At 35.5% G+C, this 27,022-nt stretch overlaps 1 protein-coding gene across 1 annotated transcript in view; it reads left to right on the forward strand.

Moving 5' to 3' along the window:
• The window catches only part of 5-ht2b (5-hydroxytryptamine receptor 2B), a 308,974-nt gene that overhangs the window by 11,685 nt on the left and 270,267 nt on the right, over nt 1-27,022 (forward strand). The gene's annotated exons all lie outside the window — the stretch shown is intronic.

The raw sequence follows: 27,022 nt of genomic DNA on the forward strand, positions 1-27,022 counted from the left end.
TGTGATTACTTATGAGATTGTAAACAAAAAGCAATCTGCCATATTTCTTCGCCTTTCTAGCTCATTAACCTATACTCGGATAGCCATTATTGAAGAAAAATATTAATGTTCCAGTTGCCCAGCCGTTCCATTTTACCCTACTACATCCACTTTCCAAAACCTCTAAAAAATTTGAAGCGTATCTCTGAATTCTTGAGACCTCCCATTTCTGCTACAAACTAATATATCTAAAGTAATATATCAACTTCCCACAGCATGCCCTCCACTCGCCATTCCCTTAATCCTCATCCCGACGATCTACGAACTACCTAACCCTATAAATTTTATCAAATTCTCATCAACGAGTTCCAAAATCTCGCTCACAGACACCTGGAGAACTGTCGAATCGATAGCTGACACTACACCGCCCAAGTGCTTCAACTTTCTCGGAAACTTGCAATTACGTGACTCTAGGCAACACTCGAGCTTGTCATCCTTGCTGCTCCTTCCCGCTAAACGCCCCCCTAGTTCTCCCCTGTTTATGATAAAGCTGCACGATGGCAGCGACAAACTCGATTTCCACAGTTTTGAGCCGACATCGCCGTCGACCCTCGGCACGTCCCAGGATCTCTCGAGGCACGAGGGTTCGCGACGGAAGTCAGTCGATCTTAGACGTCCTTGCCGGAGAGATTTATCTGTAATTTGTCGAGAAGAATAGCGCGATTCTCGATGAACACTTAGAGTCTGTTCACGAGAGACAAATTACAGCCGTGTCTTAACCTCGTCGAACGATTTGTCGCGACTCAATGCTAAATCCTTTCCACTCCATTGGGCGCCCGATCGAGAGAATCGAAGCGTTCCGCGAGGAAGGATTGTATCGTATTCTGGACCTGATCACTGCGAAGCCTCTCCAACTGCTGAAGAATTTTTCATTTGGTTCCTATGTATCTAGATGCCTCCATCGTTTAATTGGGATATTTTTAGCTTGGGTATATGGGGCATTTAGTTTGATGGTTCACTGTTACGGGGAATGAAGAAATTCTCTAACTTTTGTGTTTTCTTTGCTTTTCTGGGTTAGGCTACGTTTATGTTGGAGCTGCGATAAACGACCACAGCGACGATAAGAGCGAAGCGTCGAAATACGTTATATTGTTTTATAATGAAAGTGTTTATGTATATTGGAGCAGCGAGCAGAGCAACTCTTACTAGTGTCGCCTTCCGCCCCCCTGTTTAAGTCCAACCGTCTAGGATCTTCACCAGGGCTTGAAACCGTATCTATTATATAGATTTCGGTTCTTGAAAGAGTTATAAAGAACCTTTATTCGGAATAACCGTTATAAAGAACCTAAATATCAGACTATATAAGTATAAGTTACAGTTCTTATATAGCTCTATAACTTTTATTTTTTAGGTTCTATAACTTTTATTTTTTAGGTTCTATGACTTTTATTTTTTAGGTTCTATGACTTTTATTTTTTAGGTTCCATAAGTTTTATTTTTTAGGTTCTATGGCTTTTATTTTTTAGGTTCTATAACTTTTATTTTTTAGGTTCTATAAGTTTTATTATTTAGGTTCTATGGCTTTTATTTTTTAGGTTCAATAACTTTTATTTTTTAGGTTCTATAACTTTTATTTTTTATGTTCTATAAGTTTTATTTTTTAGGTTCTATAACTTTTATTTTTTAGGTTCTATAACTTTTATTTTTTAGGTTCTATAACTTTTATTTTTTAGGTTCTATAACTTTTATTTTTTAGGTTCTATAACTTTTATTTTTTATGTTCTATAACTTTTATTTTTTAGGTTCTATAAGTTTTATTTTTTAGGTTCTACGACTTTTATTTTTTAGGTTCTATGACTTTTATTTTTTAGGTTCTATGACTTTTATTTTTTAGCCTAAATATAAATTTCCGACTAAATATAAATCATTTCTCAAAAATACATCACCTAAATTTCGAAACCGCATCATGATACTGACATTTTGTAGACATCATCTGATTATTTCTATATATTACAATCTGTTCATGAAACTTCTAATTACATATATATATAGTATAATAAATTACAGTTAACTTCCAATTAAAAGATTTTAATAAAATATATACAATCATCTCCATAATAATTATTCTTATCGTATTCGCTATTATTCCCATATTAATAATTCTTCTAAACATAATATTCACAAAAGTAATCAACAAAAACCGAAAAAAAATAACTCCATTTGAATGTGGATTCAATCCAATAACAAGACCACGATTACCATTCTCAATTCAATTCTTCCTAATCACCCTAATATTCCTAATCATCGATATCGAAATTATCTTAATCATCCCAATTCTTCCACTAATTAAATATAAAATTATAATATCAACAATTGTTTAAAAATTATTATAAATAAGTAAGCAAATATATATTATGTACACATTTGTGCATACAGCCGAGTGTGTAAATATACACAACTATAGATTACTTTGTGTAACCAAATTGTTTAAAAATTATTATAAATGAGTAAGCAAATGTATATTATGTACACATTTGTACATATGTATACAAGTGATCCTTGCATACCGCCGAGTGTACACATATACATATGGACAAATGTATACATAATATATATTTGCTTACTTATTTATAATAATTTTTAAACAGTTTGGTTACACAGAGTAATCTATAGTTGTAATATGTTGTGATTTTATTTACTGTAAAACTCTGTACAATCGTTACAAGAATCGGTTCTATAACCGCTTTGTAACTTATATAGAACCTAAAAAATAAAAGTTATAGAACCTAAAAATAAAAGTTATAGAACTATATAGGAACCGTAACTTATACTTATGTAGTCTGATATTTAGGTTCTTTATAACGGTTATTCCGAATAAAGGTTCTTCATAACTCTTTCAGTCAGAACCTTTATATAACAGTTTGAAACAATCATTTTCGAAACCTATTCAAGCCCTGATCTTCACCCTAGATCAGCAGCCGACCACTTTCTCCTCTTAGACAATAGACAAAACCTTTTTTCCTACATTCCTTCAACAGCCCTTAAGGGGGGAGCCTGGTGTAGCGGATCGAAGAAATCGATTTTTTTTGTTGCATAAATCAACAGTTGAACATCACGACAATATGTTCCCAAAGCTGCAAAACGAAATTCGAAAAATTAAAGCGGATATAGCCGGTTTTGCTACGGATCGCCAGGCTACCACAAAACTTGAAATGTGGTTTTCTCGAAACGACTGTTTTATACTTTGCGGGCAATGTAACTCAAAAAATATTCAACCAATCGACTTGGCCTTGTGCACGGATATTTGTGAACATTTTCTTCATAGTACTAAGTTATTAGTATAATGATATTGTTTAAATAAATAACTTTTTTTTAGACATTTAAGGCAAAATTTCGTTGGAAACAGTGAACTTTTTATTCAAGAGGCCGCCATTTGTTCATTTTGCATCTTTTAAGTTTCAAATTTCTTCATTCTGTGCGTACACTCATAAACTAAAAGAAAATTGTTCGATTTTTGGTTTCAGATGAAACCAAAAGACGCTACGTTGCCCGCGGTGCAATAATTGCGTCGCCAACGGACTGGGCATAACTTTGTTATTTGCCGCTCTTTTTTAATAAAATTTTTTTGTTATATTAACCTGTTAATACAATATCCTGAAAGTTTCAGAAAGATCTATCAAATACTTTCTTTAAAAAAAATTCCCAAAAAATGCCTCGATTTTCATTTAGTTACACCAGGCTCCCCCCTTAAATCAAGCCCTTACACCAAAACCTTTTTTTGTCTTCGCGTTTCTGCGAAGGATCCCATAAATCGGGCCCTTATGCCAAAAGCCACTTTTCCTGACTTTCCACCGAAAAGATGCACAAATTAGATAAGATCCTGAAGAGGCCCAAGACCGATAGGAGAAAGTTCCCACCCCCTCTCAATCCTTCACCTACCCCTACGGAAAATCTCCTTTAAATAGGGACCCTTAGGAGACGAAAGGGCAGTCTCTGAGCAAAACTCTTAGCGTAAGGACCTGTTAATGTAGAAACAAGGATAACTGTATCGAGTAATAAACAAATTAAGTATTAACAACAAATAATAAATAAATAAACCTCACGGTTACGACACTAGATGACCAAGGTAAAAGGGTCGAGAAAGAAATATTTCTTTTTCTCCGCTATTATCGCCGATCTCATCGACATATAATGACCTTATTAACGATGGATATTCAGTAAGTGCTTACATAAGTAAGTTTCAAATAAATCCCGTACGTTTTGGGCAGCACGAGCTGGCCTACCAAAATCAGGCCTCACATTTAATTCTCTTGAAATTTCTCGTAAATCTACTGGTGATGCTGAATACCTTCCATATCAATAATTATTGTTATACAAGACACAAATAGCTTTAACAATATCATCCGCTACATTATACATTTACACTGCAAGGTTTCAGTATTGCACCAGGTTTTTTTTTTTTTAGTAAAAAACAGTTTTTTTTAAATCTCATCCGATGTCTTGGACAAAATGTATAATCAAAAGTTTCTATTTTCATTCCTATATATTCAAAACAATTTTAAGAATATTTCCTTAGGTCATTATACAAATGATGAAACTCTCCAAATTCATATCTATTAGTATAATTCTTCTTCTGAATCACTCATATCTAAATGGTTCATCTTCGCGAAACCTTAAACGACTGAAACAGTACTATTATGACAGCTCCACTATAAACACATCAAAGTAAGATATTTTCCTTCAGCTTTTATCCTCGCTCTGATCGACGCTCTTATAGTTTCTTTCCTAGCTCCAACATAAACATACCCTTATACACTTTTTCCTGTTTTTTATTCTTCTGTCAACATCATAATTTCTTATTATAATTTTATTATCAAAGGGCCATAAGTATTATTATTATAAAAAAAATAGTAATTACTGGAGGGGATGAAGAATGGGGTTACAACTTTTATCCGTAACTATTAAAAATGCAATAATAGCAGATATTATCAACATTCGTGGAAAGAGTATCTATTAATGATATAAAAATTACGAACAGACGGTGTGAATGTTGCTAAAATATATATTTTGTCCTGTAGAATTTTCAAATTCGATTTCCTCCAGAACGAAGGCGTTTGTGAGAAATTTTATTTTACACATTCGGCTGGTTTCTGCATGTAAACTTACCCCCTTCGTGCCTGTGCCACTCGGTGCTGGACCCCCTGTATAGGAAATCCCTATTGTTGTGCTGGGAAACCTTCTTGAAAATTTGATATCTGCGGGTCGAGGTAGAAAGTGGTGCAACCTCACAGAAGCGAACCGAGGAATCGAAGACCTTGCGTTTGATCCGATTGAAAATCCATGCTGTCCGTGCAACCCCGCTATAAGTAGCCGATGAAAGATGATGCGGAGGAAAAGAGTCAATAAAGGTCATGTAGGTTCCAGAACGTCTGAAACCTCAGAATAGACGTTCTTGGACTTATGCCACTGGCGTCTAGATCTCATTTATAACTAAACCGCGTCTGCATCAAATCACCACGCTATAGCGTTCCGTATGGTACCTTGCGTCCGCGGTGCTGGTTGAACCTCTGATTCTGCAATTCAAACCGGAATTCGAGAAATTCACAAGAACAGTAAATATACAAAAGTTACACGCGGCGTAATTGTTGCTCGTGACTGGTAATTTGGAAAAATTCAAATGGTTCTTGGTTCTTTATAACTTTTCCAAAATAAGGTTACGTATTCCTGCAGTGTGTATACGTATATTCGAGATGCTAGTTGCAAGTTACAGAAATATCTCACGTGGAAACACCTCAAAGTCGATCAGAAACCTGCCAAATGCAGATAGTAAATTCAAATTCTGCGACAAATGTGTTCAAGGGGGTACTCTAGTGTAACTGCTCGTTTTTCAACGTCATCTTTGAGAATTTATTTAATAAAATCTATAATGTTATACTATCTGGCGTTTTGCCTGCATATTAAGGTATGTTTGAAGTAATATTTTGATTTTGTTTAACTTTTTTATCGCACGTATACATAGATATAGTCGGTGGCGCAAGATTCTTCAAAAAAATTCTTTTCCGACGAGCGTTAGTGTAGGAACTGTTCTCCTAAGTCCTACAAAGTGGAAAAATTGAGGTTTATTTTCTTTATTATGATTGTCGCTATGGTTGGAACCACAGAGGCCCCCTAACAATAACAATTTTCGGAATGGCAGCAGTTTGAAGAAAATATTCGATTTTTGCTGAAAAATTTAGTTGTTTTCGTTCCGTATAATTAATTTTATACGATATAGAGACTGTTCCGTGGTTCAAGCCATAGCGGCAAACATAATAAAGAAAATAAATCTTAGTTTTTTCATTTTGGACGACTAGAATAGTTCCCACACCAACACCAGTCGGAATCTTTTGAAGAAGAAGAATCTTTTTGAAGAAGTTTGGGCTGTACTTCCGGATGGCCCCAGTGGCCGATCGACACGAGATTTGTGGGGAGGGGTGGGGAGGGTATTTAGACCTTAAATCTAAAATTGTTGCTTCGGGAATTTATTAGTTTACGAGATATTAATAAAAAAACTTTTAGTATTTCTGTTGATATATTCCGACATTATGCATTCCACTTTTCAACTTTTTCTGGATATTAGTATTGGTTGGGGCTAGATAAGTTTGGAGATTTGAACCAGAAACTTGGAGATGCGATCCATCCTATTATACAGGGTGGATACCTATTACTTTATTGATAGGCAATACTCTAGGGAGGTGATTCTACAGGCCAAAATAAGACGAAAATATAGAATACAATTTTTTAATATCGCGCTTCCTTCTCGAGAAAATTGGCTTTGAATTTCAGCTAAATATGCAAACCATTTAGGCGCCTCAGGGGCACGCAGAAGTAAGGGGAACGCGTCCAGCTGTCCGTAGGACAAATTGGGGGAGGGCAGGATGAAACCCCGTTAGGGCCACGTATATGCAGTTCATAAAAATAATTTGTAAAAAAAAATTGAACAATAATTTTGCATTAATATTTCGGAGAAACTAATAAATTCCCGAAGCTACAATTTTAGATTTAGGGTCCACACACCCTCCCCACCCATCCCCTCAAGCCTCGTGTCGATCGGCCACTGAGGCCATTCGGAAGTATATCCGAAGTTTGTGCCACCGACTTTATCTATGTATATTTACAGCAAACTAGATTAACAAAATTCTGAGTATTACTTCAAACCTACCTTAATTTGCAGGCAAAGCACCAGATAGTATAAACTTAGAGTTTTTGCTAAATAAATTCGCGAAATGGCGTTGAAAAACAGGCAGTTACACTAGAGTAGGGGAGACCGGGTAGTGGACTAACGAGGTTAGTTGACTAATTCTCTTTAATTGTTGTATTATGTTATAAATTATGCTTGCGATTCGCGATATTGAAGCATATGAATGACCAGCTTGCCAATTAATGTGTCACCGTGACAAAAACTTGCGTGTTCTTTCAGTGAGAATGAAAAATCTAAAAAGGTTGGCGGGAAGTAAATATTTCTGTCTTGACTTTTTATGAATTTTTGTCCACTAAGTATTGCTTGATGTTTTTTCATGAATATTTTATGGAAACATGATACATTGACTATAATTTAGGGTATTTTATTTTATCCGGTGCGTAGAGTTCTGTACGTACGACCCTTAACATGTTGATAATGTCGGACGGGGTTACTTTACTAACAAGGGATGATCCCGAACCCGAAAATTCAAAAAATTCTGAAACTTTGTGAATATGTAGGGGATTTCCTCCTCATTACAACGCAATTTTTGTTTGCTGCCCAATTTCACTCGAAGGGGGCGAAATTAACCCCCGAAAATTCGGCTATTTTTCGATTTTATGTTATAACTCGCGAAATGTAAGAGATAGAAAAAAAGTTTCAAGACAAAAGTTACTTCTTTTAATTAGATCTATCATTTGGTAAACAAATTATTTTACAGTTCACGAGTTGTAACAGAAAATCGGAAAATAACCGGATTTTCAGGGGTCAATTACACCCCGTTAGAGTGAATTTGGGCAGCAAACAAAATTTGCGTTGTAATCAAGGGGAAATTCCCTACATATTCACGAAGTTTCAGAATTTTTTGAATTTCCGGGTTCAGGATGTCCCCTTGTAAGCATAGGAGTACCACTAAAATTTCCATTTTTTATCCTCAAGATGCAGTCGAGGCAAAGAGTTTAGCTACTAAAATCCACTCCCCGCACCACAAATCCCCCTACCAGTTTTACACCTTACCCTCCCTTCAAACTGTCAGGCCTTCCAAATAGACAATAACAAACAAGTAGAAAATAATTACAGTATCTAACACCATGATACTTAATAAAAAAATAACAGTGTGAAGGGGTGAAAAAAAAATAAAAAAATTTGTTGGTCGTAGGATATATATGTACGCCTTTCTTATACTATATTTATGGATTTGGCTGCGTATATTTACGCCTTTCGCAGGCAAAGGGTTAAAACTGAAAAGAAAATGTCAAGTCAACTAACCCCATCATATTTGTCAACTAACCCCACAGTCGGGGTTTGTTGACTTATTTGCCTCACTACTCTAAATATAATAAAAACTGCGACCTAGACTCAATTAAAACAATTTTAAAAATTAAGCCTGTATACCTAATGAAATTTGTAAACTTTTGGTGTGCAACAAGTCAATAAAATACCAATGGTCTATTTATAAAAATTAGAAATGTTAAAAATTAGTCAACTAGCCCCGGTCTCCCCTACCTATCCCATTAAGTCTCAATAATAATCACTATGTAATTGCATAATTTTATAGAAATTTGGGCTTCTAATTGTAAAAATAATCTCATATGTCCTCCTACAGTTTTTTCACAATTTGCTTTGATCTTTTCATGTTGTAATATGCGATTGAATGAAATTTGTAGTGAAAAATTACTGAACTTAACTGACTGATGTGGCTTCGCGATCTACTATTTCTAGTCTCCTAGAAGTTTCTAGTAAGTTTTAATATTCATAATAATATTTAGATATTGTATGAAACTTTTGTTGTGTTCTTCGAATTTAACACCCAAAAATATATCAAAACCACGTATTATAACATTCCTGAAAGCATCACTACCACCTCACACAAACGTGAGTAGCGAGTTCTATTGTGTGCCTCTCCTCGTAACAGGGTTTTAGAGGGTTGCTCGTTAGCAGTCGCCCGAAACTTGCATCTTTTAACCGTTTGACTATACAGTAACACGCGTTCCTTGCTTGTTTTGCTAAAATTACGACGAGCGCACTAAGTGTGGCTGTTTGAATAATAAAAGTTTCACTTTCTACAATATAGGCCGAACAGCGTTGTTCTACGTGATGTTTCATATACTTACACAATTATTCATTAATTTTAATCATATTTAATGAGAAAGTTATCCCTCCTGTGTATACTATACATAATTACATACATATGTTACTATTAGGTCGGTGCAAAAATTTATTCGCTTTATTGAACTAAAGTCTTCCTTCGCATCAAAAATATATAACAAGTTTTTTTAATCAAAGTATTTTCTTTGCCTATGACCTTTTGCTATTTTTCTGTTACAAGTGCCAGTGGGCATAGTGGAAAAAGACATTTCTGTACACTTCACATCACATAAAAGTAAGCGAGTGAATATATTCGGAGGGATATCTTCAATAAAATCAATTAAAAATTACTTACACATGTAAGAAGATCGCTCATTTCACATTTAATTCTGCGGTAATTTTTATTGCAAATTGGTTATTAAATAAATGAGCCTTTTATATTTTATATTTTAGTTTTATTTCACGACTAGGAAAGAATGTCTTTCTAACACGGTATACCGAACAGAAGTAAGCTCTTCAACAATGGACTGTTTTATCACCGTTGCCGGATATTGAAAGAAAAGACGCTCTACAGACGTATCATTATCTTTTACTATATTCAGGTTTCCCTAAATGTTGAATCACTTTTGCTTTTTAAGAATGAACTTCAGTGACAATCTTAGCCAAAAGTTAATCCATTTCCAAGATATTAATAAGGCTTTTTCCTGCGATGAAAACCAGTCAGAAATGGCAATGGTGTATTTTTATCGCAAATTCAGTTGAATTCGCACTTATTTTTTTATCTTATTTTGCCAATTTATTGAATATTTGATGATTTATCATTAACTTATTTGATGGAATGTACCTGAAATGCAACTGCTAGAAATGAAATAATCGAACTATAATTTTCCTTTTTACTTATATGAAAAGCAGTGAAAAGTGTGCCAATGTGTTGTATTTGGCGAGTGTTGATCATATATATCTTAATTATATTAATAAAACATTTATATATACATAATTTTCATGAGTCGGAAATTCCTTGTGATCGTGGCAACGCAGCTCAATGAGAAAATATTCTCGTGCAGCAGTTGGTAGTACTCGCGAGCTTCAATCATGTCCAATGGCGTCGCGCGTGTGTCGCATAACCTACAATTTTTGTTGGCATTTTACGCGATGCACAATGATCAAACCACAATCAGCTAAATGAATATAAATATAAATAAAATACTATTAATGAAAATATTGTTATATCAATTTTTTAATTTCTTGCGTAGGAATTTGCCCGTTTCATAATATTATCTTTACTCCTTTTTTATTAACATATAAAATTCATAATTCAAAAATTTGTTGAACTTTGTTTAACTCTCTAAGGCCTAAACCCTTGAATCCTTATTTCAAAAGTTAAAAATAGACAGGTGATCAAATTTTACGCACTTTTAAAATGAGTGTTTTCTGGTTGCAACTCTGGGAGTTAGAAGGTTAAAAATAAATTGTGCTTCATTTTTCCCACAAATACACTATTGCCATTTCATCTGGTTTATATATATTGCAAGGAAATTTTCTACTTTTTGACAAAAGATGAATATGAAAATTATATTCGTATGTCTATATACTGATAATTACGCAGTTTCATTAAAAATCGCAGACACTGCCACGAATATGGAACAAAACGCAGTAATGTGTTTCAAATATTCCCGCCTCTAGAGCTGATTGCGGCGTTGCCGCACTTTCGCAGTTATTCAGCTGACAATCCAAGAAAAACCAGTTTTCCGTGTCATTTTCTTTCATTTATTCAAAAACCATCGAATGAATTGTCCGGAATTTTTGTGACAATTTTGTCCAGTGTTTGATCTTTCTGTGCACAAGATTTAAAAAACTTTGGCCTATTATTTCACTCTTAATTTTGTAGTTATATTCTCAACATTGCGTTTTCCCATAAGAATACATGTTAAATTGAAAGTTAAATAATTAGAAAACTACCGAATCAATTTTTCTTAAATTTTGCGGAGGGTTTTACTATTGCACAAAGATTGATGCCTCCAATTTTCAAAGATTTTCGCTTATTTTGAATGTTACTGAAGTTCATCCTTAACCCTTAACTGGTATCCTGGGGTCGCTCGTGACCCCAAGCACCCAAAGTTCGATGTACAATTTTCGGTTGTCTAAGTTGGTAAACTGAATTTCTAATTAATTTTATAATAATAGTTTAACTTTCTACGCTTCTACTATTTTATACATTACCTAAGATGAAAATATTCATAGTGGTTGCTCTAGTGTCGACTTTACAAATTTCTGTGTCCTTTTTTATTTGGGGTCTGCCACGACCCCAGTATACCAGCCACGTTTGCCAAAAACAGTATACCAGTTAAGGGTTAATACTTATAGGAATCCAACAATTTTAGCACTGTTCAACCAAACGACACCGACGGTGCATAGTCAAACGGTGAAGGGCTATTATTTAAAAAATAAAGCGGAATTGGACATAAGTTTGTCAGACAAAGAATATTTCTTTTATCGCCTCCCACCACCCCTGCCCGCTTGACCAGTAAAGCCACGTATTCACCTGCGCATTCGTCCCGAATGTGCATTCGGCGCGCACCGATTTTTTGCTCGTTCGGAGCTCTGCGCGCGTTCGCCGCGCATTCGGCGCGCGTTAGGGGCTGAGTGAAATTTGCGGCGTCCATTTCATGGTATTGTTCGGACCCGAATGCGCGCTTTGATGGACCGCCGACAAGCGGATCGGCCCGAATGCGCGCCGAACACCGGGCGAGCAAAAAATCGGTGCGCGCCGAATGCACATTCGGAGCGAATGCGCAGGTGCATACGCGGCTTAACTCTAAATCACCTTGTATCCATAGTGCGCCAAGATATGATCGGGATCGTTATCATAAATTTGGTATACATTGCACCATCTGTTGGTGCTGTATATCGTTTGAAAGCTAAATCCCTACTCTATAAACCAAAGGAGATTGAACCAGAAATAAAATGCCGGATTGTTGCGTTATGATATTTGGCGCCACAGTCTGAAAAATTCAACGCCGTAAAAATATCACGAATTTGTTATTAAATTTTACGTAAAACTTGCCACAAAAATCTACAAAATGTTGCAAAAAATTTATTGTGATGAGACTGATGAGTGTTTATCAAAAACGCGAGTTTTTGATAAAGCCATAAACAATTTCGCGGGGGCCGGGAATCAGCTGAAGACGGCGATCACGTACGGTGGCCTCAGATGGCCTGCGCGTCTAAAATAATTCAAAGTGATAAATAAATGGATAATAAATAATAAGAATAATAAATAATCCGTGTGTGACCAGAATACTGTGAGCCAGGAAGCTGGTTTTTACTGCACGACAACGAAGCCAACCCTCCATAAATGTGGGCGAGTTTTTAACACGAAAGCAAGTCACGGTGTTGAAAGTTGAAACACTCGCCGTATTCGCCAGATTTGGCTCCATGCGACTTCCTTCTGTTCCCGGAACTCGAAATGCCACCGAAAGGATGTTACTTTGACGACATAGACGACATTCAAAAGGCCGTGACGCGTGCGCGAAAGGCTATACCATTCGAGGAACTTGCCCACACTTTTGAGTCGCTTTTGAACCGCTGCCAACGGTGTACACACACGGAGAGGGACTATTTTGAATATTAATAAATGAAAATGTGGAAAATACGTAGTTGTTTTTGTTCTATCGCAGCAGTCCCGGTTAAATCGACTATGCATACTTTCGAAACTCTTGTTTGAAGAAGGATTGATTTATTTTTGTACAATTGAAAGTATGTTATCCTCCACTATCTGCAATATTACACTGGCTTTGTGGTAAAATATTTAAACACCGATTTTTCAGCTGATTTTTTGTTCAATTTTTTTCTTTGATTACACAGTTCGACAGCCATCTGGACTTGTAACATCCAATACCCGTTTCTTATAGATTTTTGTGCGCTGAAAACGAATCCGCAAACGGTTTGTCGCCATCACTCTAAGTTTTTGAGAAATTCGATTTTGAAAGAAACTGCAAATTTTTCAAATTTGAACATCTTTTGTGTCCAAACGGTAACACTTATTCGGTTGCTCGTTGCTTCAAATTATTCTATGAACCCTCCCGAATACAACGCTATAGTTTATTATTGGATTATGAACATTTAAATTTGTTTAAACAACAATTACAGGGAAAAGGGTATTCGAAATGCACCCATTTTTGAAGATATCTTTCAATTTATTTACAAAACTAATGGTTTAGGAAGTATTGGGTTACTAAATAAACGCACCACTGGCCTTGTTTGAGACAAAAAAATGTTTAATATATTTCACTATTAGCCAAAGCTTTGTTAGAAGACAAAATACTGCATGTACATACAATCACCATAAAAAGAAATGAGAGAAAAACTGTTAACACGTGGTGAGAAAGCTAAAATAAAAAATAACCGTTTACGTTCAGACACGTCAACACCGCAGCCAAGCAACCGATCGAGTGTCCCGGAAGCCCGGAGACACATACACGTTAGACACCAGCGCCACCATACAAAGTGCTTAGCAATAGTACTAACTATAACACACAAGCTCCTCGTACACAAGCTCTTCAGTTCACATAGAAAATAATTTAATACTGAAGAGCATAAGCTTTGGTTTAATTTAATAGGCCGCATAGTTTTTTTGCTATCACGCCCGCCAATTTTGAAGAATCGTAAAAATAAAAACTGGGGAAATCGCGCTTTAAAGTTTTCGGTAGGAGAAAATATTAATTATTGGTTACTTACGCCAGTGATCTGCTAATCAGCTATTCCTGTCCCATATAATAGCCCTTCCGTCTGTTAAAAAAACTCATTTTGTTGCATTTTCTCAATCCTACGAGCCGTACGAGCCTCCTTGCTGCTGTATGTTTGGCGCTTGTCTTCCCGCGCGAGTCGCTGCGCGTCAGTGGTATCGGCGAACGTTTTGCACTGCTGGCCAATATTCAAATGGAACAACTGCGTTGTAATTAAAACTGCTGAGTAACCATCATTGAATATGCCTGCAGCCATGTAGGCGGCAATTTCAATGATTTTGTGGCCTGAATTTAAATGTTTAGGAGTCATGATCGGACTTCATTGATCGGACGGATGTGTTTTTCTATGTTTTTCTATGTTTCTAAGTAATTATCGACAAATGGGGACGCGTCAAAGGGTGAAGCACGCGCCCGTTTCCGGCCGAGCGCTCGCACATGTGCCTGCCGCTTACCTGCTCTCGGTTCTGCATCTTTAAAAATACTTCGAATTGGCCGCTATAACTTTGTGAATACATTCTTGGATAGTTTATCTATCGATTTAAGCAATACAAAAAAAACGATTTTCTGGACCTTATAAAGCAGGACACTCCCTTAAGCGATTGTGTTACGCTGAGCGGCAGTGGATCGCGCGCCGCCACACAGTGGGGCACGTAACATAGGATTCGAGGAAAAAATGTCATAACTTCGGTGTTTCTCAATATTTTTGAGTACTTTTTTTTTATATTATTAGCTAATAGCCAACGGTTATATGGACAGTAACATAAATAAAATTGAAGCATCTTTAACAAATGAAATAGTAATAAACCGAAGAAACGAAGAGTGCACAGCGAACTCGGGTGAGTATGTATTAATAACAGCCAAAGTTGCAAATAGTTGCAGCCAATTTTTTTATGGCTGTTAGTAGATGGTATCTGCTTTCAATTAGTACTATCTAGAGCCCGGAGGAAGGCGGAGCTTTGTTTATAAACCTAAAAGAGTTAATGAAAACTTGAAATACTGGGTAGCTGCATTTGAAGTCGTATAGTGGGATTACAGTGAAGAATTTTCGAAAAATAATTATGTCACAAATAAGCCGAGACTATACACATTCGGAATACATGCGGTAAAAAAATAAAAATATCTAGAGGAATTCAGAAAAAATTCGACAATCTCGTACGAATATTGACACGTTTCCCGTTAGAATACGAAAGGTTAACTTCAGATCAATTTTTCTTTGCAATTAACATGAATATGACATATCTGTCATATACGTTAGATACGTTGGTCTATTGGCTTTCAGGATATAGTGATGGATACATAAAAATTAATTTCATTTTAAGACTTTTTTCCTCTCCAGCCCCACTGTGCGCCGTTGACTACCACTGTCGGCACCGCGCGTTTTGCCAAACTATTTCGCTTCTGTGTTGAAAACAAAACGTGACTTACCACTTCTGTTGATGCATTTCGATGGAAAAATGTCTGCTGTATCTCGTGGAATAGTCAGATTTCCTCCTAAACCCCTAGTTTTGTAAATAAATTGAAAGATATCTTCAAAAATGGGTGCATTTCGGGTTCTTTTCCCTTTGATCGTTGTTTAAACATATTTAAATATGCATAATGCAATAATAACTTATATCGTTGTATTAGGGAGGGTTCATAGAATAATTTGACGCAACGAGCAACCGAATAAGTAGTACCGTTTCGACACAAAAGGTGTTCAAAGTTGAAAATTTGCATTTTTTTTCAAAATCGAATTTCTCAAAAACTGAGGGTGATGGTTTGCGGATTCGTTTTCAGGGCACGAAAACCTATAAGAAACGGCTATTGAATGTTACAAGTTCAGATGGCTGTCGAGCTGTGTAATCATAGCCTTTTTGTAATACTTGTATATATTTATTATATATTAATTATATAAAAGTATTGCAAAAAGACTATGATTTGTCAGCCTAATTGGGGTGAAAAGGCCAGGCCTTTTTACAGAAAGGCTGATTTTACAAGTGTCTTGCGACATGTATCATCTTGTAATAATTAGAAAAAGAAAGTTATTTTGAAGAAATGTGAACGAACACCTAAGAGCACGTATCTAAATAACTTGCTCAGCGTAATTGCTTTCGTTGTCAACGGGGCTCTCTGAATTTTGATACATTTCTCGTAACAGACCATGCTTAAAGTTCCGGAATCAATTATCTATCTCTCGTTGGTCGTATAAAATTTCGTATGACCCCGGCTGTGTCACATAAAGCCCTGTTCTGAACTTTAAGGGCCACGGAAGTCGAAGTTGGTACCTTTGTTGCCCTTCCAAATGCTGGGACACGGTTAAAGTCCGCTTAATTGACTTAACTTCGTAACAAGTCGGGGATACCCCCTCACTTTGCTTTATTACGCGTTTCCGACTCCTGGAATAATATTAGCCTACGTCTTAACTATGTAAGTAGAAAATAAAAGGTGGCTTTGTGCAGAAATGTAAACACGGTCTGTGGTAACTACCTCAGCCTTTTATGGCTGAATTGTTTACAATGTCGGGTGGAACATTGTGTTATTTTAGTGTCCCACAAATTTGAAATGTCGTATTTTTGGAACCCTTGCTATATTAGAAAACTGAAAGCTTGGAAGTAAAGAAATTCTGATCACTGGAATTTTTAAACATGAATTTTAACAGAAATTCAAAGTCAGAGTGTAGTTGGGTGGTTCTTGAATTAGTAATGGCGCAGGATGGTTTGAACTTGCGATTGAAGAATTACTTTCTATTTTCTCTTAACGTGGTAATATAGGTACATATATGTAAATTAAAGACCTTGCAACAACACTGGGAATAGTTTATTTTCCGGAAATTAATTTCTGCGATGAAAGATACTGTCGCAGAGATCTTTTTTCGAGCTGTTCGATTTACTCGAACGCTGTTTTACTGTCGGGTAATTTCGGATCAGATGGCCCTGGGGGTGACTCGGTCTTATACCTACATACAGTGAGCCACGATAGTATTCGAATGCTCGCTATTAAAACTTAAACAATAAAAATATACATGTTAGACTTAAGTTCTAAAAGTAATGTTGTAACTACTGTAGGACCCAAGTATTTCGAATAAAATGTTTATTCGTATTAAAATATTTATTTGTATTTATCATTACCTTTATGTACGTGCAGCTCATTTTGATTTCACATCTTTTTTTATTTTATAATTATTATTATCTTCTATTTTTTATGATTTATTTGCTTTCATGTACTTGGCGTAATTTTTTTACTTTTCTGAAGTTTTTTATGGAGATCTCACTTCTTTTTACAAAGATAATTTACATAGAGAATGACTTCAGATAATTTTCAATATTATAAATTATTATTATATTATTAATTGATGACTGGATAATTTTTTCATCCTCTCGGGTTTTTTTTTTTAAATATATTGTATTATTATCCAAACTACGCACGCCTGCAAAGCTTCAAGACAATTGGATTGGTGGAATTGGTTTAAATTGGTTTTATCATTTAAATTAAAAAGAAATTCATTTATGTATATATTTGTAAAAACACGTTTATAACTTGGTTATAACTTGACGGTAAGCTGTCAAAATTTGCAGTAGATTGCATAGCGAAGATAGCGATTGACGAACGAAACATGTGTTAGTTTCCTTTTGGCTGAAGGCCTGCGTGTAACGCGTATATACGTATTATGTTTGACGAAAAATTTCTTGAACGAAAAGGAGAATCAGGAAAAGGAGAAAAACCTTATCGCATCTGACAGATTCATGAGACGATATTACGATATCTCGGTTATGCGCGGACCGATTTTATTGATTTTGGTCTTATTCGAAAGCTTATATGCGGTTTACATAAGAAAAATGCCTGTAAATTTAGAAAATATTGCAGGCGTGATGAGATATTAATGAAATAAGTTTCAGGTTAGGTTGGAATGGCTCCGCGACGAGTAAAGGTAATACGGTAGCGACAGTCGACATATACAGGGTGTCTTTCCTGTACTTGGCGTCGAGACGCTACCGCGTCTCTAGATGAAGTTATCAGCTTTTAGAGCAACTGGTATCTACCCGTACAATTCAAACGCCATTCCAGATTTCGCTTTCTTGAATGAAGAGCAACAAGCAGTATAACGTGTGCCTTATGTAACTACCCGAAATTTCTATAAAGCCACCGCGTTTATTGGCAAAATCTTATATTTATTCCATACGATTGATAAGTTTGTGCATGAGACCATTTGGGGAGAATTAAAAAACAGTATATAGATCGCTTGCGATAATAGAAGTAACATTTATTTCCAAAAAAAAAACGTTAAAATAGAATTTATCCAGACATAAGCTGCGAAATTTCTATACAGCCAGATGCTTCTAAGATAAATAAAATAAAAATTAATAACATTGTCTCCTCTATGACTATATTAATAAGTGTAAATGCCATTTCTTCGAATAAGATAAAAAGTGCGGTTCGGCATTGAAAAAATCAAACTTACCTCCAAAATAAGTTTACCTCCTATTAACTTCGAAACATGCACTTTTTACCTCAGACATGACACCTTGAATCATGTGCCATCTCGCAATCCGGATTAGATATGCGTGGGATGCAATTTATTTTTTTTTGTGAAAGAATCTATGACCATTTTTGTATTTTACCTTGAGATTACAATTTCATATGCATTTATGTTGGAGTACAACGATATCTACACGCAGGATAGCAGTTGGCGACGGTTGGGCCTCTTTACACCTGGGGTTTTTCTCGACCTTTTTTTTTACCTGTTTCTAGGGACTCAGGGAAGGATGCGGAGGCTCCATGGTACAGAGACTCAGTATCACGCAACAGTTATAGTTGAGTTGTATTTTACCATTGTAACATGGACATCACTTATTGTTAATATATAAATATATTATCCTATATTTTACTACAAAGTCTAACAATTTACATTTGCAAATACATTTTTTTACTTTGGATATCGATTAAACTTACAATCTACTGTTGTAAAAAAAGGTAGCCATCACTCCCCGACCTACCCTACTCGGAACAAAGTCTAGTGGCTGTTTGTCTCCATTTCCATTTTGTTCATAATTGAACAGTTGAACAAAAATGGTTTAATGATTGTAAACCAATTCAAAATGTACCTAATGTTTTGAAGTTAAATAAAAGTGACTTTTGCCTAAAAATTCCTTCAAATATTTTTGCATCTAGATAAACCTAGAAAAAAAGAGCAGCTAAATAGCTGGACAACTTTACTATGTAGAGGACTTGCAGTATTTGCGCTTGTAAAATTTTACATGTAAAACTTCAGGGTTCTTTTCCATATAATATTCTTTAATTCATCAAAAATCGGCAAAAAAATTCGTCTGTTATAGCTAATAACCGCCCTAGTATCCACACCTTTATTCTTTCATGGGAATTCTATTAAACATGAATTTTCCCCTTTTAATCTGAAATTCGAATATTCTAAAATCATTAGTCGAACTTTCATCGAAATTTCACCAGTTACGCAATACTAATTGCAAGTCCACTTACTGAACATCTATAGTTACACCTGCCCCGACGGACCCTGCACTCGAAATAATTACGTTCCGCGCGAGCACAACGATAATTTCAGCCATTTCCAGCTGTTTGGCGTAACTTCGAAGTGGCATCGTTTCAAATTTGCTCGCCTTACAGCGGCACCGATTTCACTTTAAACAATAGGAAGGGAAACAGTGTCCTCGTCCCTAAATGGCGCTGTAAAGGTGCAAGGTGGATGGACGTCTCGAATGGTTGAGAGGGCAAGGAACGGGAGACGTACGGGCACGTCCGCCAACCTCGCAGAAATTGCTGAGATGCCCATAGACATTCGGAAGAGTAATGCCGGCAAAAATGTCGGAAATGTAAGTGGCCAATTTGTAGCGCCCTCAATTCCACGAGTCACCATTTTTCACCCACTTCCCAAGTTGTTTCCGACTGAATGTTTTAACAATGCTGCTCCTTTTCTGCGGGATCGAACTTTTACATGCTCGGAACTGTGCTATATGGTCGATCGTAAAAGATAAATCGTTGCCTCTCGAGTCAAGGTAATCTTCCGAATGATCGTATGCGTATAATTATGAGGGCACGCAGACAGGATGGGCGCTGTTCTAAATTTTCTAGTCGATTTTTGGCAGCTTACTTCAGCTACGATAATTTCCCCATTATTTAAGTTAATATGCGAGATACAACTGTATGGATGAGGGAATTTTTGGATAATAGGGTATTTACATTTCGATGAGATCATTTTCTGTTTTAGGTAAGGCACATTCCACCCGAAATCAGACACTTTTCGGATTAACATTTCGGATGTTGGTGAAACTCAGATATGATGTAGCCTTTAGTGATATATCTCCATTAAAAACTTCAGGAAAGTAAAAAAATTGCGCCAAGTACATGAAATCAAATAAATCACAAAAAATAGAAGATAATAATAATTACAAAATAAATAAAAGATGTGAAATCAAAATGAGCTGCAAGTACATAAAGGTGCTTACAGTTAAATACTTGGCGTGGCGAGGCAAGGTATTCTCAGATCATCAATACCCATACCTTCCCTCTCACGGGCTTTCAGATAATTTGTCAATTTAAAACTCTGACAGTATGAGTACACTTTCATTATTTTGCGTTCTTAAATAATTCTTATTCATCAACACCTTGACCTTGCCTGGCCACGCCAAGTATTTGACTGTAACCACCTTTATGTACTTGCAGCTCATTTTGATTTCACATCTTTTTTAATTTTGTAATTATTATTATTTTCTGCTTTTTTGTGATTTATTTGATTTCATGTACTTGGCGTAATTTTTCTACTTTTTTGAAGTTTTTTTATGGGGATCTTATTTGACACTCGCCAGGGTATAACATGACGGAAAGCTGTCAAAATTTGGAGTAGATTGCATAGCGAAGATAGCGATTGACGAACGAAACATGTGTTAGTTTCCTTTTGGCTGAAGGCGTGCGTGTAACGCGTATATACGTATTATGTTTGACGAAAAATTTCTTGAACGAAAAGGAGAATCAGGAAAAGGAGAAAAATCTTACCATTTTCGACAGATCCATGAGACGATATTACGATATCTCTGTTATGCGTGGACCGATTTTATTGAAATTGGTCTTATTCGAAAGCTTATATGCGGTTTACATAAGAAAAATGCCTTTAACTTTAGAAAATATTGCAGGTGTGATGAGATAATTAATGAAATAAGTTTCAGGTTAGGTTGGAATAGCCCGGGGACGAGTAAATGATAGCGGTAGCGACAGTCGACATATGTATACAGGGTGTCGATTCATGTACTTGGCGTCGAGACGTTACCGCGACTCTAGATAAACGTATCTCGAAGGATTTTCAAAATTTTTAAAATTATGGATCTTACAGCTCTTTGAAATATAGAGTCGATCTTTCTTGAATAAATTATAACTATCGAACTAAGAAACTGAGGGAAATGAGTATTTGGGAACTTACAGTGGAGACATTAGAGTACCTAATAAAAATTATTTCACTTTAAAGAAACAAAATTTTAACCATATATTTTGCAATTGTTCTAAACAAATGCAATATTATAATTAAACGTAACTTATTAAAAATTTGAAAAAATGAGGATATAGGCATGTTTGTCCTCTTTATGGATACGTTTTAAAAACTATGGACACTTTAAAATGGGCCAAAATTAAAATAATTGAATGTGACGCTGCGTCGCCAGCACCGACTCGACTGGCAGATAAGGGACGTTTGGCAACCCGCAAAGTCAGAAAATTATGCAACTCGGTGTGCAAGTAGAGTAGTTCATCCGTAACGCAACCCTATTTTCGTTGGTGCCATAATGCAATTTTTGCATTGCGACTTGACGGTTCGATTTTACTGATAATAAAACATTTATTGCTATTAATACTTATCTTTTCAGCGACACATAAAATAATTAGAAAGTTAATACTATACCAGTAAATAACTCAGAAACAAAAAAAAAATTTAAGTAACGATATATATAATTTATAAAAGCTAGACGTGATATATGAATAAATATATACATATGTACAGTATGCATCTGGTGCTCATCATTGCACTTAGCGATATTTACAAGCAGAAAGTTGCATAACTAATAAATGAGCCGTTTATTTTGAAAGTGGCGTAAGTCCATTTTCCGAAAAAATCGAGTTAGCTATCTTAATAGTTACATTTTTACACGATCTTTTCATTCCGAAGCAAATTGTTACTAATATATTTAAAATCATTAAAATTTTGTAAAACGAAAATATGCTGGTTAATTTTAATGTAAAAATGACTTAACAAAGAATAAAAGTTGAATATTTTTTTGATTTTATAACATAAAAGTGTATACATTTATTTTTATTTCAAGGGAAATTTACTTTTCCTATGGACTTGTGCTTTCTTAAGAATTGAAAACATCATTTCATTGATTTTGAATGTGGCGTAAGTCCATTCATAGCCATCAAACACATATTATTCCTTAAATAATGTTAATTATGCTAATTGGGATGATGAATTTAACACCCTTGGAAACCCAAAAACATTACACTGCTATGTTATCTGTTACCCATATTTTTAAATTTAATCCAACGCAAACCCCTCAATATCTCGATTCGAACATAAATGGACTTACGCCCCTTTCAAAATAAACGGTTCAAATCTGTACACGTAGCAATATACGAGGGAGTTATATTATTATTAGTGGACCATACTCCATATTCCTTAAGTCCCAGTATATTGTTACGTGTACAGATTTATTAGTAATGCAACTTTCTGCTTGTAAATATCGCTAAGTGCAATGATGAGCACCAGATGCGTACTGTACATATGTATATATTTATTCATATATCATGTTCTAGCCTTTATAAATGATATATATCGTTACTTAAAATTTTGTTTTCTTTGTGTCCGAGGTACTTATTTGTATCGTATTAACTTTCTAATTATTTTAGGTGTTACTGAAAAGGTAAGTATTATTGGCAATAAATGTTTTATTATCAGTAAAATCGAACTGTCAAGTCATACGAAATGACGGCAGCAGCAAATGTTTTGAAAATTACGACCCCATCGAATTATATTACGGGACCTGCTCTGCACTGGGCCCCACAAGGAACCCAGCCATGTATACTTACGCTACGCGCCTACGAACCCGCACCTACACTATTGCAGTTCTCCTCACTGATTCCACTCTTAGCAACGGGATAGCTCGACGCACGGCTGGTTGCTCGCCACTAGGCGCTGAAAAAGGCTCCCTGTGCAGCCCTGTTCTAACCTCTTCTTTTTACTCGATTCTTTAACCTCTCTAACATGTCCATCCAATTTTATGTTTATTTAATCCTTTCCCTGCTCACTAAAATAAGAGAGTGTGGTAAAAAAATGTCTACTCTTCTTATGATTTGTATTGCTGGTCTAAAAGTAGTCCGATTTACATGACATTTGGTATGATTTTAATCGGGAGAACGCTAGGAATCAATTGGTGTCACTTTCGTATTGATACGATGAGCAATAAAGAACTTCTTAATATACTGTAATGAATATTTTACTCTCGACTGCGGGGCGCCGACCTGGATTCGCTGCGGTCAGCCGTGGATTTATACCTGTTTCAGAAAAACTGCATTCTTTATTCTTTATTGTATCGATACGGAAGTGACACCGATGGATTCCTTATGTTTCTCCGATGAAAATCGTACTAAATTTCATGTAAATCGGACTATTTTTAACGAAGTTAGCGTTAAGTTATATAAATCAATTTTTTCATGGAATTACGTTGATTATGGTCGGAATTACGTCGTTCTTGGTGTTAGTTTCATCGGAGAAACATAAGGAATCGATTGGCGTCGGTTTTGCAAAGATCTGATGAGAAATAGGGAACTGGAGATTTTTCACATCGTAATGGGTATTCCTGTCTCTCCAGGGGTCGAACCCTTCGACCCGAAGGACATGACGGTTAGTGAGGCATCAACTATGGAAAGGTACTCTGCGACATCTCAGATGTCTCGAGTATCTCGGGTAGTTTACCCGGATTGTCCCTACCCGGGACATTCTTCTCTACCCGGGAAATTTTTCTCCCCCCGGGTATCTCACGGGTTCTCGGGTACCCGTCTCCCGGGAATCAACAGCTCTTTCTACATTCGGTAGATACACTTCGCTAAACCAAGTTTTGAAATGTTCAGACGTGAGTTTTCCTGACTGTGAAGCTCCGCTGTAAATATTAACCGGACGGGATAGAGTTCTTTGCACTATCGGACCAAGTGTTCCTGTAGACTCCTTCAAAACTATTTATAGTGGTGAAAGAAGTCGCCCGCTTGCTGATATAATAGGCATTATACATGTATATTTCATTACCCAATATCACAGCGTCTGTTAAGACAAATTCAACTATATGGTATACTATGATCTTCAAGGCCACACAAAGTTAGGAATAAAATAAATTAATTCAATCTACTAGGTAGAAAATGTACTATATTTATTTTTAAAAAGGTACGTTTAATTAAAAAATTGCGTTTGTTTAGAACTATTGCAAAATAAATGGTTAACAAATTATGTTTTTAAAGTAAAATAATTTTTTATTAGGTAGGTACTTTTATGTCTCCACTGTAAGCTCTCAAATGTTCATTTTCATCAGTTTCTTAGTTGGACAGTTTTAATTTATTTAAGAAAGATCGACTCTATATTTCAAAGAGCTGTACAATCCACAATTTTTAAAATTTCGAAAAATCCTTTGAGATACTTTTATATATCACTATAAAGACTACAACATAACCTAGTTTCACAAATAATAGTAGCAAGAAAATGATGTAGAGTTTCTTGCAACAGTCGATTACTTCAGACACATAAGATTTCAAGTTTTTGATTAGTTTTGATATAAAACGGTTTAACGCGTTGATGCATGGAATAATAATTTTTCTGTACCTAATGCCGTGCCATGAAATTTGGTATTCTTATACTAGAATATATACTTAGAAATTGTTCATGTAGTCTTTTGAATGGTAATATGCACTTTGCACTCAAGTCCTATGAGAACGCGTAGCCACGACGACCGCCATTCTAAATTTTGAGGTCGATCGTTGCTGGGTCACTTCAACCACGCTGTCCTCTATTATTTAAGTTAATATGGAAAATGTCTACAGAGTGCGAATAAGGGAATTGTTAGATAATGGAACATTTAGTTTTCTGACGTTGACAATTCTATATTTTAAGTAAACCAATGTAGATATTATTATTATGCATCTTCATTACACACTATAAACTGTATGTCGAAACTTGGAAGAAAAACAAATTAAAACCGGCTTCAAAAAATAAAAATCCAGTAAAAAGTAAAAAATAATTTTTTCCCTTATTTAATATCCACGACTCTCAATTTTTTTTAGTTGGCGCCAGATTTACACACTCCAAATGATGAGGCACCGACGTACGAAATTGAAAATCATAAATTAAATGAGGGAAAAAATTATTTTTTACTTTTTAGTTATTTTTCTGTTTTTTGAAGTTATTTTAAAGTTTTTTTCTAAATTTTTTTATTTGATGTTTCTTTTTGCACGAACAACGCATATAATATGCGATACTACATGTACACGTAATAAATAGTGAAAAATAGTGGCGGCGCGATAGTGATGTTGTTGTTTGTTTGTTTTTATTGTTTTCCTGTGTTTTAAGCAGGATGGCGTTTCAAGCTTATTTTTACTTATATTGCCCAACGATCTATAGTTCAATTTTTTTGTTCCCTCCTCTCTCCTTCGGGTCCCAGCAGCAGCAGCGCGCCGGGAGAAAGATGGTCTCCCATCTTTTCTCAGTACACCGCCCCGTGCTGCTTAACTTCGGCGATCTAACGAGAACCGGTGTTTTCCATCACGGCTACGGTCCACAGTGGTTCTAGTATACTACATGCTAGCTGGACAAAATTATTTTTTTGCGGTATTGGGTTTATATGGGGTTCAAATTGTATCACAGTTTATTATTTCACCAAAAATATCAATGAAATAAAAATATGACTAATTCAGTAAAGGAAAAAGAACAAACCGACAGTACATATTGTGCTTTAACTATAATTATCAGTTATAACATTATGATTATTCCTGTAATTTCTGAGTTTTCTGTGGAATTTGAAAAAAATTTCGAGCCACAGTTGACTCACCTAACATAAAATGGCTATTAAAACAGTATTTTACTACATGTTCCACGTCGTTCCACGCAACAAAGGTTGAATGTACGGAAAGTAGAGACTTTCTATTTTTTTTTAATCGCATGATCGATCTGCAAAATTTTGCAAAACTATGTTTTGTGAATTGTTTTCGAGTACGACGCTCGGCAGGAGAGATAGCACAGTTGTTATATTTCAGACTCTATACGTATTATAGTTTAACTGTAACTATAAGTGTGCCTTATAACTATTAATATCCTGTTAATTACATTACATTACATTATAGAGTCTGAAAAATAACAACAGTGCTATCTCTTCTGCCGAGCGTCGCACTCGAAAAAAATTCACAAAATATAGTTTTGCAAATTTTTGCAGGTCGATCGTGTGATTAAAAAAGACTAGAAAGTCTCTACTTTCCGTACATTCAACCCTTGTTGCGTGTAACCACGTGGAACATATACTAAAACACTGTTTTAATAGCCATTTTATATTAGGTGAGTCAACTGTGGCTCGAAATTTTTTTAAAACTCCACAGAAAACTCAGAAATTACAGGAATACACATAATGTTGCAACGGATAATTATAGTTAAAGTATAATACTGTCGCTTTGTTCTTGTTCCTTTATTGAATTAGTCATATTTTTATTTTATTGATATTTTTAGTGAAATAATAAACTGTGGTACGAATCAGGTTTGTTTCTAACAATTTCAACCCCATATAAACCCAATACCGCGAAAAAATAATTTTGTCCAGCTAGCATGTAGTATGCTCGAACCACTGTGCGGCCGCTGGTAGTGATGTTGACAAGCATTGAAACAAGTGCGCACGTATAAGCACCATAGAGATGCATCTTCAGTTTCAGGATGAGAAAGCGATTTGCTATATCAATAACACATTCTATTGAC

This window comes from Andrena cerasifolii, chromosome 16 (assembly GCF_050908995.1).
Source record: "Andrena cerasifolii isolate SP2316 chromosome 16, iyAndCera1_principal, whole genome shotgun sequence".
Lineage (NCBI taxonomy): Eukaryota > Metazoa > Arthropoda > Insecta > Hymenoptera > Andrenidae > Andrena > Andrena cerasifolii.